The 19081-nt window shown below is 45.4% G+C and overlaps 1 protein-coding gene across 1 annotated transcript in view; it reads left to right on the forward strand.

Moving 5' to 3' along the window:
• The window catches only part of LOC148033751 (uncharacterized), a 241557-nt gene extending 224010 nt beyond the window's left edge, over positions 1-17547 (forward strand). Inside the window, exon 17 of the mRNA XM_087681741.1 lies at positions 17338-17547. The gene's annotated coding sequence lies outside the window, so the exon portion shown is untranslated. The remainder of the gene's footprint in view (positions 1-17337) is intronic.
• Positions 17548-19081: the final 1534 nt, after the last annotated feature.

A 19081-nucleotide genomic window follows, 5' to 3' on the forward strand; every position in this document is an offset into this window, starting at 1 on the left:
ATCAGCCAAAGATTGGCTAATGAAGTGCTGTCCCAAAGGAAGAGACAATCCGGCCAGCTGAGCAAAAGCTGCCATTGAAGATAACATTGAAAGAACCGGGTGAGTCGCTAGGGCAAAGAAGAGAGGACTCAAAGGGCAACCCTGTTTGACCGAGCGTGCAAGGACAAATGGCTCTGTAACCCCACCATTGAGCATAACTCTTGAAGAAGCCGCAGCACTAATGGTGTAGATCAATCGGGACATCCGAGTACCAAAACCCATAGCAGACATGAGATCTGCAATGAAAGACCAGTCCACATAGTCAAACGCCTTTTCCGAGTCCAATTGAATCAATACCACTTCCTGACTGGAGTGCCGCGCATAGTCAATAGCCATTTGCACATTTAAGATATTATGCAGAATGTTGCGGCCCTTAATGAAACCATATTGGAGAGGATGCACAATAGTTGGAAGGTGCTTGTGAAGCCGATTCGCCAGCACTTTGGAGAAGATTTTATACATCGAGCCCATCAAAGAAATTGGTCTCCAGTGTTGCAGCATTGACGGCGAAGCGACCTTTGGAATCAGTTTGATAAGGCCTTCTTTCCATGAGGAAGGCATGACCCCTGTTTCCCAAACCTGCTGAAACATGACCGCCAATGGCTTCACCAGCTGCGTGGCCGAGTTCTCAAAGAATTCATTAGTGAGACCATCCCAACCAGGACTTTTATCCTTAGACAAGTGCAACAAAACATCCATAACCTCCTCCTCGCAAATATCCGCCTCCAAAGTGGCTTGCATATCAAGTGGAACCTGCTGGCGGACCAGATGATAGAAGACCGAGCGGGCATGCGTAACCTGGCTAGAAGGTGAGGGAGAAGAACCAAGAAGTTCCATAAAATAATTTCTGCACATATTGACAATGGTCTGCGGATCAGTGACCATGCGATCTTCCGAATCCTGGAGTCTAGTCATATTTTCGCGAGCAGGAGAAGCATGCAAGGCGTGAAAGAACTTATGAGACTGGCAGGCACTATCTTGCAATGTGTCAGTCAAGTTATGCAGCTTGGCCTGCTAATAAGATTTCAACTGAAACACTTGAATAAGATGGGCCAAACGCCTCTCCAGTGACAGCAGAAAATCATCATCTGGGGTATCCACGAGCAACGAACGGACCAAAGCGAGTAAGTCCTCTGCTGCATGTCGACGTCGCCGACAAAGAGAGGCATGATGAATCCCATACTGCCGAGCAACCCGCTGCACATTAGAGAGCAGCCGTGCAGATGAAGCCAAGCCCTCAGAGGCGAAGTCCAATAAGAACCTCTCAATCAATTGCTGCATATAGCCCTGAAAAATTGGATGCTTCAAATAAGAGGAGTTGAAACGTAAAGGGAGCCTATCCAGCAACTGCATAAAAGGTGCAATAGGTTGTGCCCGCATCTCAAGCTGGAGGGGGAAATGGTCTGACAATGCATATTGCTGCAAGACCTTCATTTCCAACATCTCGGGAAGAAAATCATCCCCCTGCATGATATGCATTCGGTCCAACCGCGACCAAGTAGTTGCATATTGTGCGGAATGAAAAGTAAACCCTGAAAAAGAAGGGTGAAGCCACGACCAAAGATCTTGCTTAAGTACGCGCAAAGCAAAGGAATTCCACACCCGGCTTTCCGGCGTATCCATTACCGAATGCCCTGAAGTGGACTGAGAAGAGTCAATACACACATTGAAATCTCCCATCAAAAACCCCCTTCAGCCAAGTGACATCGAGCCCTACAAAGTCAACCAAAGATCCCGTCGGGATACGGGATCATTCGAAGCATAGAGGCCCAACAACCATAAAATCTCTCCTTCAAATAAGACTTCGATTACCAGAAAGCGGCCCTGCACATCATTTTTAACAAGAACAGGCTGGTATTTCTCATGGGCAATCATCAGCACGCCCGAATAGTGCGTAGCATGTGTCCCTACATAAAACAGACGGAATCCATGACAATCCACAACTTTTCCTGCTTCAGCGTGACTTTGTGCTCAACTGCACACAATACATTGTCAAGATTGTGGGAGAGAAGGAAGGAGTCTCACTTATAGCTTTCTTGCTTGCACAATGGGGGAATACACACAGAGGTGAAGGCTGAAAACAGTTTTCCTCTTCTTAGTTGTATAAGCCAAAGGAACTCTCATACAAAGAAATAGAAGAACCCTATATATGGGTTTTAAACCAAACTCAACTAACTAAGGTGGCATACTAACTGAGCCACGAACTAGAGTAGATAAGGATAGCTGTCATGTAGCTATTATTCATGGGCGGTGTACCAACCGTGTCTGCAACTGACAAGTCGATGACATAAATACACAACGGTCACCCTGGCGTATCATGAGTGGAGCTCGATATCTCAACACTCCCCCTCGAGCTCAATCCCAATTCCTGCATACCAAGCAGGTCTCTAAACTTGCGCAGCTTCTCTGCGCCCAATGCCTTCGTGAATATGTCAACTATCTGATCCTCTGTGCTGACATAAACTAGATCAATAAGACCTAGTAAAACCCTCTCTCGCACATAGTGATAATGCACCTCAATGTGCTTTGTTCTAGCATGATAGACTAGGTTATTTGCCAAGTGTATACTACTCATGTTGTCACAATAAATGATAATTGGCCCATCTGTAGACTGATGCATATCATAAAGTAGCTTATGCAACCAAGCTACCTCACATGCAGCCATTGCTGCACCCCTATACTCAGCCTCTGTGCTCGACAAGGCAACTGTAGGCTGTTTCTTGCTGCTCCAAGTGACTGCAGCACTCCCAAAAGAGAACACATATCCATTGGTAGATCGTCTATCAGAAATACTACCAGCCCAATCAGTATCAGTGTATCCATGCAACTGTATCTGAACCCAGTCTCATAAAATAGTCCATACTGCAATGTGGACTTCACATACCTGAGTATGCGTCTAGTCGCATCCAAATGTGGTTTCCTTGGAGCCTGCATAAACTCACTTACCAATCCAACAGCATAGCTCAAATCTGGCCTGGTAATAGTCATATAAATCAAACTTCCTACTATGCATCTGTGCATAGTAGGGTCTTCTAGAAGCTCACCTGCATCTGTGCTCAGCTTCACATTCTGCTCCAAAGGAATTGAAATAGGCTTACAGCCTGTCATCCCATATTTGGACAGCATGTCCAATCCATACTGCCTCTGCAAGAGCTGTATCCCACTTGGTGATCTGATTACCTCAATGCCCAAGAAATAACGCAACTCTCCCAAATCCTTCATCTCAAACTTCTGCTTCAATAGCATTTTCACATGAAGGATATCTTCATCACTGTCACCTGTCATAATCAAATCATCAACATAAATGACAAGTAGCATAATACATTTCTCTGTTTTTCTCACATAAAGTGAGAAATCTGCCTTGGAAATCTGAAAGCCAATAGTGACAAGATACTGTCCTATCTTGTCAGACCATGCTCTAGGTGCTTGCTTCAAGCCATACAAGGCTTTCTTCAGCCTGCAAACAAACTCAAGATGAACACCATGCACATAACCTGGTGGCTGTTGCATATAGACCTCTTCTTGCAAATCACCATGCAAGAAGGCATTCTTTACATCCATCTGATGTAAAGACCATCCCTTTGATGCAGCCATAGCAATGACTGCTCTTACGGTTGCCATCCTTGCAACCGGACTGAATGTTTTTTCATAGTCAATGCCATATGTTTGTGCATACCCCTTGACTACTAATCTTGCCTTGTATCTGTTCACAAAACCATCTGCATTGTGCTTCACCTTGTAAACCCACTTACAACCAATTGCATTTTTACCTTTACGCAAAGGTACCAATTCCCATGTAGAATTTGCTTCCAAGGCCTCCATTTCTTCATCCATGGCTTTCTCCCATTTTTCTTTTCCCATGGCTTGCTCAAAAGAAATGGGTTTCTGTATCACTTTGACCATATATGCATAGTGAATGGCTGTAAATCCATCATATTTCAGCCTATCCACAGGATACCTAGCTCTGGTAGACCTGCGCAAAGTAGGTTCACTCCCAGGTGCTCTCAAAACATCCCTGGTCTTCCTTACTCCAGGTGTAACAATAGAAGGAATACCCAACTCATCATCAATGCTCTGTTCAGAGCCACTGAATTCACCATCCACATAAGAGTGACCTGCATTCACATCAAACATGGGCTGATCAACCTTCTATTTTCCTTTTCGTGATACCTGCATACCACTATCTGCATTGCTTTGAGAAGATTCTCCTGATCTCATTCTGCCTGTCCATGGCGAAGAATGTGAACCATTGCTAGAGGACGCTCCAGGTCCACTAATATTTTGTGACTGCTGCTGTGAATTCTGTGCAGCATTACCATTTTGTGCATCTACATCATCAATCACATTTACTGGTTTATACCAGCTACTCATCTCATCAAAAACAACATCTCTGCTCATTGTAAACTTACGAGTAGAAGGGTTATAGCATCTATACCCTTTTTGCTGCAGAGAGTAACCAATAAAGATGCACTTCTCAGCTTTTGGATCCAACTTGGATCTCAGCTCATCTGGCACATGTACATAGGCAATGCAACCAAAAATTTTCAAATGAGAAATATCTGGTTTCCTACCAGTATACCTCTCCTCTGGAGTCATCTCATGTATTGCTGCAGTAGGAGTCATGTTCATTATATAGACTGCTGTAGCAACTGCTTCAGCCCAATAAATATCTGGCAGGTCTTTTTCATTGAGCATGGCACGAGATACCTCTCCAATATGTCTGTTTTTCCTTTCTGCAATTCCATTTTGTTGTGGGGTATGACTGCATGAATATTGCTGCTTTATGCCATGCTCCTGCAGGAACCTTGCAAACTCATTTGAGAGGTACTCTTCCCCTCCATCTGACCTTAGGCATTTTATTTGCAGACTTGTTTCTTTTTCAGCCATAGCTTTAAGAGTTTTGAAATACCCAAAAACTTCACTTTTCTTTTTCATAAAATACACCCAAACTTTTCTGCTATAGTCATCAATAAAAGTGACAAAATAATGACAGCCTCCAAGAGATGCAGCTTTAGTAGTCTACACATCAGAGTGGATTAATTCCAATGGCTTCTCACTCTCTTGAACATGTCTAGGAAATGGTTTCCTTGCCTGTTTTCCAAACTGGCAGGCTTTACATACCTTATGCATTTCTGCAACCTTGAATTTAGGCAAACCTGCAACAATATTTTGGGCCTGCATTGATTTAAGTTGTTGTACATTAACATGACCAATGCGTTTATGCCAAATATCAATATCTGCAACTACACCGGTCCCATGTGCAAACATTGCTGCACTCAATTCAGACATGTCTGCATCCAATGTAAACATTCTGCCCTTCTTTTTTCCTTTTGCTATCAAGCGACCTTTATTTTTCATATCCTCAACAAAACATCCATGAGGATTAAATCTGACCTGCAAGCCCTACTCAACCATTTGACCAACAGAAACTAGATTCTTGGTGATATTCGGGACATGAAATACATCGGACAGGTATTTCTTTTTCCCATCCTGCATAGACAAAGGAATTTTTCCAATCTGCACAATAGGATGTGCAGTATCATCACCAGTCTCCACAAATCCTGGTTTTTCCATTTTTCTTGCATCCTCCATTCATTCTGCATGACCTGTCATGTGGTTTGATGCACCTGAGTCAACATACCATACATCATTACTTTCTTCTGCACTTGTCACAGAATTGTTCATGTGCTGCACCATAAACAAATGCTCATTTCTGTCATCACCCTGTCTACTAGAAGATGCATAATTCCCTTGTTGCAGTTTTCCATTCATGATGTCATTCTGCTTTTTATAGCAATCTTTAGCCATATGACCCATTTTACCACAGTAGTGGCATTCAACATTACTGTTTGCATTTTGGCCTCTTTGCCATCCACCACGACCTCTTTGGCTCCCCCTGCCTCTAGAGTTACCATGTCCTCCTCCATAGGACTGGTTTTCTTGAGTTTGCTGCATATTCTGATTTCTGCCACGGCCTCCAAATCGGCCTCCTCTACCTCTGCCTCTACCTCTTCCAGCATTTGAGTAGAAGACAGCTTCTTTTGAAGTTCCTCCTGAAGAAGATGCACCACCATTTCTCTGCTCCTCAGAAATTAGAAGAGCAATCAACTCCTCAAAATCAGGAAATCTTTTACGGACGGAAATGGACGTTCGGGACTGTGCATAATCCTTTCCTAGACCATTCAAGGTCACTGAGACTAAATCATCATCTTCCACTGGCGACCCAATGGAAGCAAGTGCATCTGCAATCTTCTTCACCTTCATGTGGTAGTCATTGATGCTCATACTTTCTCTTTGCACATTGTGCAACTCTTGCTTGAGCTGCATTTTCCTGGCTTGCGTATTTGTGCTATACATTTTTTACAAAGTATCCCATGCCTCCTTTGGCGTACTTGCATCTTGAATATGCACAATCATAGAGTCTGAAATGCTGATAGACAGCCAGTATATAACTTTCCTGGCTCTCTCATACCATGCTTTAAATACCTGCATTTGCTGTTGATTGGGAATATCAGGAAGAATTGGTTCCTCTTCATTTCCTGCAACAAATTCCCAATATCCTTTTCCCATAAGGAAATTCGTCATTCTAAACTTCCATGCTTGGAAGTTGTTCTTGTCAAGCTTTTCAGTGACAATCTGTGAAAGAAAATCAGACGCCATTACAGAACATTGCAAAAAATTCTGTCACTGCAAAGAACACAGCTTCAGCCTCACAAAGGCAAATCTGCAAAACTGAGAAAGTGGTATTTGACCACACAGTCACTTCCTAGTGACGATTTTGCATCAACAGGCAACAGGGATGATTCTGTAACTCCCAATGTCTCTGCGCACAAGCATACGATGCAATTTCTACAGTAACTTTTCACCGACCTGTAGAACAGTGGCTGCACAGCATAAAACTGGGCCTTTTCCCGAGTACGTGCAGAAAACTTCCGCCTCCAAAACAGGCTCCGAAATGGCCTCAAATCAAAAAAACAATGTCGCCCTCTTGCTTCACCGCGAAGGACGTCTCAACCTGAGACAATGCACTCCTGCACTTTCTGGCTGTGCTACCTGCAGAGATCTGCTCCCAAAACAGAAAATGAAAGCAACACTGCTCCTTTTACCAGAACACCGCGAGCTTGGCTTGCTTTCTTGAGCTCCTTACCACGAACAAGGCTCTGATACCATGTCAAGATTGTGGGAGAGAAGGAAGGAGTCTCACTTGTAGTTTTCTTGCTTGCACAATGGGGGAATACACACAGAGGTGGAGGCTGAAAACAGTTTTCCTCTTCTTAGTTGTGTAAGCCAAAGGAACTCTCATACAAAGAAATAGAAGAACCCTATATATGGGTCTTAAACCAAACTCAACTAACTAAGGTGGCATACTAACTGAGCCACGAACTAGAGTAGATAAGGATAGCTGTCATGTAGCTATTATTCATGGGCAGTGTACCAACCGTGTCTGCAACTGAATGGTCGATGACATAAATACACAACGCTTACCCTGGCATATCACGAGTGGAGCTCGATATCTCAACATACATCCCACTAGTTCTCATGCAAGACAGTCCACATGGCATGTTGCTTATGGCGAGAGCAAATGCCCCGCACATTGCACGTGGCTATCTTCATATATCTTCAAAATAAGGAAGTCAGGAACGAGGCGCCTATTGCCTCGATTTCACCTTTTCCGCGAGAGCATCCAGGACATCCTCATCTAAAAAATCAGCCAATACTGCAAACGAATTCTGGCGACCTGCTTTAGAGGTAGAAGGAAAATCCACTGCCTTGGGAGTGGGGCGGGGATAACGCCGATCCCAGGGTGTAATCACATTACCTTTTGTATCAAACACCAGCTTAGCAGGTGGGCCCTTGGGACCGTCTGTATAGACTTTCCTTGTAGACTGATTACGGGGGGCAAACGGGGCCATAGTACGCACAGTATATTATGAAATGAACATTTCTTTCCTACGCATATACGTGCGCACGGAATCCTGTGAAGCATTAGGCCCAGGATCCGCCAGGCCTGCATCCAACTTTTTACCTTTTTTTTTACGTGCCTCAATCCAATCAGTGCTACAGGAATCCAAACCCAGGACCTGTTGTTTGCCTTTATCCACGACATTAGGTGGCTGAAGGGCCTCCTGTGTCAGGGCATCAAGCACCATGTCATCCTTAGGTAGCACAACATGCGCATCCTCGGAAGACGGTTGTCTTTCGGGGCATTCGGCCATAAAATGCCCCAATTTACCACATGAAAAGCAGTGTCCTGCAAAGTTGCCCCATTTCAAGCGAAAATGCAAAGGATGCATGCCAGAACAATTGAGGCAAAGCCATGCAGGCCTTTTCCTGGCCGTGTCCCATAACATGCATAAACGGTTTCGATTCATAGCCCTGAGACTTGGGGGAACCAGCATTGTTCCCACAACTGCCATCGCATCCTTCAACAATGGCCAATAGACCGCCGGACAATTTTCCACTTCCACCCACACCGGGCATTCTCGTTGAAGCAGACGCTGGAAGTCGCCCATAGGGCACTATGGTACAACATGGACCAAGCGGCGATCAAAGAATAATGGCAACTTGGACTCATAAAAGCCGCGAGGTCCAAGGAAGATCTCCTCAACACACTCCCCTTGCAATAAATGGTGCATCCACTGGCAAATATGTGAAAGCACTGGGATCCTGGCAGTGAAGAAAAGTATAACGGCACGGTCATAAAACACCGAAAAGGACCGCAAGACTGATTTCGGGTCCACCGTGGCTTCCAGCACATCATCAATTCCCGCGTGAGAAAAAGTTTCATTATTATGCTAGACATAATCGCCAAGCAAAGTATTGGCAAAGCCCAACAAATGCTTCCAGTCAATCTCCTGCGAATCCACAGGATCAGAGGCAACCTGCGCATAAAAACGTTCCTGGGGACCCATTGGCTCATCAGAAGTATGCTTGGAGCGTTTGCCCGTAGGCGGCAGTTCAGAACCCGGAGGCATCTCCACCGTGCACGGCACCATATCCTCCGGCTCCTCTGTATCGGAATCAGGGCCAAGGGCTGCCACCATCCGGTCTAGAAAATCCATATCCAGGCCAGTCATACTGCCGTCTTCTCTCTGAAGAAGCAAGTAGGAGCAGGCTGCGGCTAAGCCTGTGCTCTGTGACCACAGGCTTCAGACGGCAGGCATCAGGCGAGCAGACAGGCACAGGCGGAGCAGGTGGCCACAGACGAATACAGGTGGGTGGGTCTTCAGGCGCGCGGGCAGTCGTCAGGCCATCGCGAAGCAAGCACTCGTCAGGCAGGCAGTCGTTAGTCGTCGCGCAGACAGTCGTCAAGCGTCAGGCGCACTCGTTAGGCAGCAGTCCTCTCTCTCTCTCTCTCTCTCTCTCTCTCTCTCTCTCTCTCTCTCTCTCTCTCTCTCTCTCTCTCTCTATCTATCTCTCTCTCTCTCTCTCTATGGGTGTGTGTGAGCGCGCGCGGGGCAAACAGTCTGCCCTGCATGCTGCAGGAACAGGCGATAGGAGGCTGAGATGCCTGCTGGTGGCACACAGGTCCCAGCCCCACAGGAGCACAGGGGGCGTAGGATAGATAGGAAGCGTTGGGCACAAACGATTAGGGTTTGGCTGTCTCTCTGCCTCGCTGATGATCCGTCGGAGTCTGGGTGACCCCTGTGTGCAGTAGGGCGGAATAGAGGGTGCACAGGCTAGCGGGTCAGGCACAGGTGATGCGCTGGAGGACAGACGAGGTACCAGGGTTAGGTCGCAGGACAGTCGGCCCAGTCACAAACGACGACATCTTGATCACGACATCTCTCTCTCTCTCTCTCCCTCTTTTTTTTCGTAAAAGGTAATTGTATTAATTACGAAAAAAGGTACAAGATTACATGATTACATGATTACAAGAGACACGAGGGCCCTAGGCCAACGTGGGGGAAATCCCTATACTAATGCACTAAAAAGGTTACACCAATCATGGCAACGACCCAGAGGCAATTGCCATATGCCAGGGATGCAAATCCTCCCGAGGGAGCAAGTCGGAGTGCCGAATGAGATCTAGCTGCCAATGCAAGAGCCCTTTAAGCTTGGCAATATGTCTCGGTACATTAGAGGCCGAATCAAAGAGAAAAGCATTGCGCGTGGTCCAAATGTGCCAGCATCCCCAGTATCTGAAAAAGTGAAATAAGATCTTCATATGTAACTGTGGCGGTGTGGGGTACTTTGGGCACACAAAAACCCAATCGAAAGGAGTTAGTGAGGACCCCACCACCGCGCGCCAGATTTGCGACAAGAGCAACCAGATATTCTTGGCGAGCGGGCAAGAAAGAAAACGATGTCGGGCCGATTCCGCAGTAGTGGTACAGAAGAAACAATTGCCATTCGAGATTCGACGCTTGGAAAGGGCCGAGGCAAGAGGAAGACCACCAATCATTACCCGCCAAAGAAAGACCTTGCATTTGAAAGGTGCCTTATTCAGCCAGCCCTCCATCAGCGTTGCCTGCCACCATGACAGCAATGTCCGTAGTCCCCAAACAGTATTAGCTTTCACACCCAGCCATTGGTGATCTTGAATGAGAAGATGATACACCTGATTAGTAGAGGCCTTTTCCAGACTCAACCGGCCTGCAAGGTCCCAGTCTTGCCAAGGACGATCCACAGCCAAGGCAGGAAAGGGTTGCCTACCTTGAAGCTCCAACAAAAGCTTTTCCCATAAACCACGGTATCGGCGCGGGATCCTGAAAAGTCTCCTAGCAGTCCGAAACGATGCGAGGACATTGCGAGTGGCGAGGGTAGCATCCGAAATCGAAGTCACACCTAAACGGCCCATGCGGTTAAATCTTGGTCTGAGCTGATGTTTGTCTTCCCAAGAAAGTAATCTGGATACTGCCAACAATTCCAGCTGAAAGGAGTTAGTCTGCAAGCGGTCCCCTACTGGATGCCAACGGGCCTTTTGGAGCACCACTTTCCAAGAGCCGACCAAGTGCAGTAACAAAGAGGAAGAGGGACTGGAAAATCGAGAGTCAGCATTAAGGACATGCCACCAGGAGGCCCGAAGCCGTGTGTTACCATGGCGTAGCCCGCTGTCCTCAAGAAAATAACGGGCTATGATGGTCCACGGGTGATGATCTACACACATGGCACGAAAAAGAGACCAACGAAGAGCCAGCATATGAGTTTCTGCATCCAAAATAGCGCCACCACCCATGCGTTTAGGGGTACATGTATGTGACCATGAAATCCATGAAATGCCTGCCTGCACAGTGAATCCTTCTTCCATAGCATGAAACGAATGGGATGAGTGAGAGCCTTCAAAGTAGTAGGCGTCCACGGCAGCAATGGCAGGAAATACGTTAGCATTGGTAGCATAATTGTCTGAGCCACTTTGAGGTGCACATGGAATGGCCACGCTTGCCACTTCCAATACATAAACTTCGCCACCAGTTTTTGTGAAATCCACTCCAGTAGGTCCTTCGGCCGTACATCCACCCCCAACGGGTATCCAAGATGCCTGACAATGGATCCACGGGAAACCGCCTGGCCTTGCCATCCTAATGACTGTAAATCAGGCTCCGTGCAACTGAGAATGACTGACTTAAAGGCATTGATGCGAAGGCCAGAGGCCTAACTAAAGAGCGTCCAAACATCTAATGCCTTTCGAATGTTGTCCCTGTTTGCCCGCAAAATCATAAAGGTGTCATCAGCCAAAGATTGGCTAATGAAGTGCTGCCCCAAAGGAAGAGACAATCTTGCCAGCTGAGCAGAAGTCGCCATTGAGGATAACATTGAAAGGACCGGGTGAGTCGCCAGGGCAAACAAGAGAGGACTCAAAGGGCAACCCTGTCTGACCAAGCGTGTAAGGACAAATGGCTCTGTAACCCCACCATTGAGCATAACTCTTGAAGAAGCCGCAGCACTAATGGTGTAGATCAATCGGGACATCCGGGTACCAAAGCCCATAGCAGACATGAGATCTGCAATGAAAGACTAGTCCACATAGTCAAACGCCTTTTCCAAGTCCAATTGAATCAATACCACTTCCTGACTGGAGTGCCGCGCATAGTCAATAGCCATTTGCACATTCAAGATATTATGCAGAATGTTGCGGCCCTTAATGAAACCATATTGGAGAGGATGCACAACAGCTGGAAGGTGCTTGTGAAGCCGATTCGCCAGTACTTTGGAGAAGATTTTATACATCGAGCCCATCAAAGAAATTGGTCTCCAGTGTTGCAGCTTTGACGGCGAAGGGACCTTGGGAATCAGTTTGATAAGGCCTTCTTTCCATGAGGAAGGCATGACCCCTGTTTCCCAAACCTGTTGACACATGACCGCCAATGGCTTCACCAACTGCGAGGCGGAGTTCTCAAAGAATTCATTAGTGAGACCATCCCAACCAGGACTTTTATCCTTAGGCAGGTGCAACAAAACATCCATAACCTCCTCCTCGCAAATATCCGCCTCCAAAGTGGCTTGCATATCAAGTGGAACCTGCTGGCGGACCAGATGATAGAAGACCGAGCGGGCATGCGTAACCTAGCTAGAAGGCGAGGGAGAAGAACCAAGAAGTTCCATAAAATAATTTCTGCACATAGTGACAATGGTCTGCGGATTAGTGACCATGCGACCTTCCGAATCCTGGAGTCTAGTCATATTTTCGCGAGCAGGATAAGCATGCAAGGCGCGAAAGAACTTATGAGACTGGCAGGCACTATCTTGCAATGTGTCAGTCAAGTTATGCAACTTGGCCTGCTGATAAGATTTCAACTGAAATACTTGAATAAGATGGGCCAAACGCCTTTCCAGCGACAGGAGAAAATCATCTAGGGAATCCACGAGCAAGGAACGGACCAAAGCCAGTAAGTCCTCTGCTGCATGTCGACGTCGCCGACAAAGAGAGGCATGATGAATCCCATACTGCCGAGCAACCTGCTGCACATTAGAGAGCAGCCGCGCAAATGCAGCCAAGCCGTCAGAGGCGAAGTCCAATAAGAACCTCTCAATCAATTGTTGCATATAGCCCTGAGAAATTGGATACGTCAAATAAGAGGAGTTGAAACCTAAAGGGAGCCTATCCAGCAACTGCATAAAAGGTGCAATAGATTGTGCCCGCATCTGAAGCTGGAGGGGGAAATGGTCCGACAACGCATATTGCTGCAAGACCTTCATTTCCAGCATCTCGGAAAGAAAATCATCCCCCTGCATGATATACATTCGGTCCAACCGCGACCAAGTAGTTGCATATTGTACGGAATGATAAGTAAACCCTGAAAAAGAAGGGTGAAGCCACGACCAAAGATCTTGCTTAAGTACGCGCAAAGCAAAGGAATTCCACACCTGGCTTTCCGGCGTATCCATTACCGAATGCCCTGAAGTGGACTGAGAAGAGTCAATACACATATTGAAATCTCCCATCAAAAACCCCTTTGGCCAAGTGACATCGAGCCCTGCAAAGTCGACCAAAGATCCCATCGGGATGCGGGATCATTCGGAGCATAGAGGCCCAGCAACCATAAAATCTCTCCTTCAAATAAGACTTCGATTACCAGAAAGCGGCCCTGCACATCATTTTTAACAAGAACAGGCTGGTATTTCTCATGGACAATCATCAGCACGCCCGAATAGTGCGTAGCATGTGTCCCTGCATAAAACAGACGGAATCCATGACAATCCACAATTTTTCCTGCTTCAGTGTGACTTTTGTGCTCAACTGCACACAATACATCCCACTGGTTCTCATGCAAGACAATCCACATGGCATGTTGCTTATGGCGAGAGCAAATGCCTTGCACATTCCACGTGGCTATCTTCATATATCTTCAGAAAAAGGAAGTCAGGAACGAGGCGCCTGTTGCCTCGATTTCACCTTTTCTGCGAGAGCATCTAGGACACCCTCATCCAGAAAATCAGCCAATACTGCAAACGAATTCTGGCGACCTGCTTTAGAGGTAGAAGGAAAATCCACTGCCTTGGGAGTGGGGCAGGGATAACGCCGATCCCAGGGTGTAATCACATTACCTTTTGTATCAAACGCCAGCTTAGCAGGTAGGCCCTTGGGGCCATCTGTATAGACTTTCCTTGTAGACTGATTACGGGGGGCAGACGGGGCCATAGTACGCGCTGCCGGCTCTGAAGTGAACATTTCTTTCCTGCGCATATACGTGCGCACGGAATCCTGTGAAGTATTAGGCCCAGGATCCGCCAGGTCTGCATCCAACTTTTTACCTTTTTCTTGACGTGCCTCAATCCAATCAGTGCTACGAGAATCCAAACCCAAGACTTGTTGTTTGCCTTTATCCACGACATTAGGTGGCTGAAGGGCCTCCTGTGTCGGGGCATCAAGCACCATGTCATCCTTAGGCAGCACAACCTGCGCATCCTCGGAAGACCGTTGCCTTTCAGGGCATTCGGCCATAAAATGCCCCAATTTACCACATGAAAAGCAGTGGCCTGCAAAGTTGCCCCATTTCAAGCGAAAATGCAAAGGATGCATGCCAGAACAATTGAGGCGAAACCACGCAGGCCTTTTCCTAGGTGTGTTCCATAACATGCATAAACGGTTTCGATTCATAGCCCTAAGGCTTGGGGACACCAGCACGGTTCCCACAACGACCATCGCATCCTTCAACAATGGCCAATAGACCGCCGGACAATTTTCCACTTCCACCCATACCGGGCATTCTTGTTGAAGCAGACGCTGGAAATCGCCCATAGGGCGCCATGGTACAACATGGACCAAGCGGCGATCAAAGAATAATGGCAACTTGGACAGGAGCTCAGCGCGATGTGTTTCCAATTTCAGCAGCACCTCATAAAAGCCGGGAGGTCCAAGGAAGATCTCCTCAACACACTCCCCTTGCAATAAATGGTGCATCTACTGGCGAATATGTGAAAGCACTGGGATCGCGAAGGGGTTTAGCTTTTATAGCCCGCGAAGGTCGTTAGGTCGGGCCTGTTGACCGACCCCGCGAAGGTCGTTAGGTCGGGCCTGTTGACCGACCTACCATATGAGCCTCTACTAGTCAGCCAGGGAATATTCCCTTTACCATCGGGCCGGGGGCGCTTCCCCCGAACCCCACAATAGGGGCCCCTTATAACTCCCTTACCCCGCAACTCGATGCAGTGCACCTCAAGTTGCTACCAGCTTAACCACTCCGTCTAACCCAAAGATTAGACCCACAACAGTCACCCTTTTGCCATCCGGTCACATAGACCTCATCTGATATACAAGTCAGGACTCAACCAATGTTCGGGCTCACATTTGGCTTCTCCTCATAATGGGGGCCTTACAACTTTGAGCACCATGGATCATTGGTGGCACCTAATGAGGGTGCGGCATTGATCATATCTAACACCCCCCCTCAATGTCCACCCATAGGTGAACTATCAGTTCCCGCGTCAGAAAAAGTTTCATTGTTGTGCTGGACATAATCGCCAAGCAGAGTATTGGCTAAGTCCAGCAAATGCTCCTAGTCAATCTCCTGCGAATCCACAGGATCAGAGGCAACTTGCACATAGGAACGCTCTTGAGGACCCATTGGCTCGTCAGAAGTATGCTTGGAGTGTTTGCCCGCAGGCGGCAGTTCAGAACCCGGAGACATCTCCGTGCAGGGCACCATATCCTCCGGCTCCTCTGTATCGTAATCAGGGCCAAGGGCTGCCACCGTCCGGTCTAGAAAATCCATATCCAGCCCAGCCATACTGCTGTCTTCTCTCTCTCTCTCTCTCGGTGTCTGTGGAAAGGCAAGGCTGCACTGTCTCCGTGTGCAGGTCGCAGAACCCAGAGGCGCAGGCTCAGGCACGAACAGAGGATACGGCCTCTCGCGGGGGCGACGACCACGGCGGCTGACTAGCGAGGGCAGCGTCCAAGAGGCGAGGGTGGCATCCGACAGGCGAGGACGGACAGGTCTGCTGGCAGGCGATGGCGGCTGTCAGACGATGGCGTCTGACAGGCGACAGGGCAGCAATCGTCAGGGGCGGGCGAGAGGACAGGTGACAGAGCAGGCTGTCGTCTGACAGGACAGGGCAGGCAGTCGTCAGGGGCGGGCGCGAGGACACGCGACAGGGGCAGGCAGGCGTCTGACAGGCGGCAGGGGCAGGCAGTCGTCTGACAGGCGACAGGCTTCCGATGGCGAACAGGACCGCGACGAGCAGGAGCCGCTGGTGTGACACGCGACGGCGAGCAGGAACGATGGCGGGCAGGGGCGACAATCATCCGGTCGACAGCAGGCAGGACACGCAGGCAGCGTCATCGCGAAACCTTCTCTCTCTCTCTTTCTCTCTCTCTCTCTCTCTCTCTCTCTCTCTCTCTCTCTCTCTCGTTAAGGAGGTTGCAAGCATGTAGAATTAAAAAATGGAGAAGAGGTTCAAAATATTTTACTCTCAAGAATGAGAGCTTCTATACACGTAAGGTTAGGGTCCACGGGTGGCTAGCCTCAACCCACTTAGTTTTGTGATCAATTCTCTCTTTTACATTGCACTTTAATTTACTCACAATAGATTTGTGGACAATTTTTTTCCAAATGAATAGGCTTTGTCCGCAATTTGTACAATAGTCGCAAATCTTCTAGTTTTGACTTAATGAAGTATTACAATTTGCACGAGAGTTAGCTCAACTCTCACTTTTTACAAGAATATATAAGATTCAAGAAACTATATCCATAGTGGTGATTGAGAATAAATTAATTTTTCCACTTTATGGAATTGCTAATACTTCAAGCACCAATTGCTCTCTAGTTGGACCTTCTTGACTTGCAACTATTTTTTGTTTACAATGAAATTTGAAAAAGTAACATGTTCCCTTGTGTTAGTGTTGGGGTGTATGTGGAGGTAGGGGCCATTCGCTTGATGTACTAAAGGACTTGAGGATTAGAATTGAAAATTAAAGGTTTGCCATCATAGTCTCTCCTCAAGGAATTACCTTAGTTTAAAGTTTATAGGCATATCTTGTCTCCAGCTTGGAAGGACGAGCATGCTTATTCTCTTTTATGCTTGTGAAGGAAATGGAGGTCATTTGTTTGTAAAATTTGGAAAAATAACTTGCCTTCAAAATGAAGGTTGTTCCTGTAAAGGTGTGATTGGGAGTTTTGTTGGTGGCACAAAAACTAGCAAAACACAGCATTGCCCCTCATTATTTAAGTTGCTCGTGTTTCAAAGATCATCACACATCTCCTTTCGTATTACTTGGCCACTAAGCTTTTTTGGATCAACTTTATCAATGATTTCATGTCCCTTTTCTAGAAAATATGTTTAGCAATTTCCTTTTGGCTATTTGGCATATATTTGTCTAGATTATCTCAATAATACAAGATTCTTTGTTGTGGTTAGATGTTGAGTTGCTTGGACAAATTTTGGAGAAAAATATAAACGTTTGAAAGCTCAATCATTTTAGCCAACAACAAAGAATACAATAAAAGACAAATCATACCTACTTTTGTCACTCTTTCAATAATCCTACATGATAGTTGACAACTTTGTGCATATGCTTCTCTCAATATGTTTTACCCCCATTTCTTTTTCTTTGGAGAAAGCTTTACTATGAGGTCCACTCTCTTTGTACATTTGTGATATAATGAATAATAGTTTTACCCCAAAAAAAGTGTACACTATATCATCTTGAATATATAATACATGCATGTATCAAATTGTATATGTTTTTATACAATCTCAATGAGATAATATTTTTCTTACGAATTATAATGAAGATTGGATCCAAAAGTTGGAAGAGAATATTGAATTTTTAATAGAAGTTATATCCTTCACATAGTTAGGAAAAATTAAAGTATTATTTTCTTTTCTTGTCAAATAATTCTAGAACTAGTTCCATTGAATATATTTTTCACTATAAGAAAGCATAAAGTTTTGTGTTGTTTTCCAAGACCCACCACATAGATCTTAATTCTTCATGATGAAGTTTTGATATTGAAGTCTATTGAAACTTAGAAGTGGGTCGGAAGAGAATTCAAAAAACTAAGCTAAGCTCTAGTCTTGAAATTTTATAATCAATTATTTGCATGTTTAATAGTTTATATTTGACATTCATAAGTTTTTATCCACATCTCATTGTTTATTGTATTACATCAATTCAAGTCCTTGCAAATGAAGCCATTTTAATTGAGGCTTAACGAGCAATGAAATGGCTTTGACATGACTCGGTATTGTAATTGATAGTTTAGTTAGAGATGAATGTAATGATAGCTTTATCCATGCTTTGTATGAATATCGTATAATAATGTGATAAATGGCGGATATGTGTACAAAATACCTAAAATATGGTACTATATTTTTCAAGAAATAATAACTTAAAGTTTTTTATTTTCTTCATACACTTGTACATATTCTTACATTATTAACTCTACTTTTCAACAGAGAAATCATATGTGATATTCACTCATCTAAAAATGATTGGCATAAACTTTTGTGGATATATTAGTTAAATTGTGAGTGTATAGATAAGGGTGACTTTGGATGTATGAGGTCTTAAGTAGCTTGCTATAATTGATGTAACCATTGTAGATCCTAGTTGCCAATATGATCCATATCATGTTATTGTCGTGTTGTGAATATATGTAGATTTTGAAAACTTGAAAATTTTGGGTATTTGGTACATCTTATTAACTAGCTAGAAATGGTTTTTAACTACCATATGTGTATGTTTCTATATGTGAGAGATATAGGCTTAGTAAATCATTGTAGATGGTACCCTAGTTACCAATATGAACCATATCATGTTATTGTCACATTGCAAATATATGTAGATTTTGTAAACTTGAAACTTTTGGGTCTTTGGTGCATCTTATTAACTAGCTAGAAATGGTTTTTAACTACCATATTTGTATGTTTCTATATGTGAGAGATATAGACTAAGTAAGATTTAGCATGTTTTGTTTCCTAATGTAGGTTCAATTAGAGCAAGTATGTAGCTTAATATTTGTGGTTCTATGAGGTCACCTTCACTTAGTGGATATTGTGCTTGTATATTAAGTAATAAGTAAAGTATTTAGGATTTACACTATAAAGCTAAAGTCAAAAGTATTTATGTGGTCTTGGAAGTTTTTATTTGTAGCTAAGG

The sequence above is a fragment of the Lygodium microphyllum genome, chromosome 7, assembly GCF_053477565.2.
Source record: "Lygodium microphyllum isolate KBCC chromosome 7, Lygodium_microphyllum_v1.1.10, whole genome shotgun sequence".
NCBI classification, from domain to species: domain Eukaryota; kingdom Viridiplantae; phylum Streptophyta; class Polypodiopsida; order Schizaeales; family Lygodiaceae; genus Lygodium; species Lygodium microphyllum.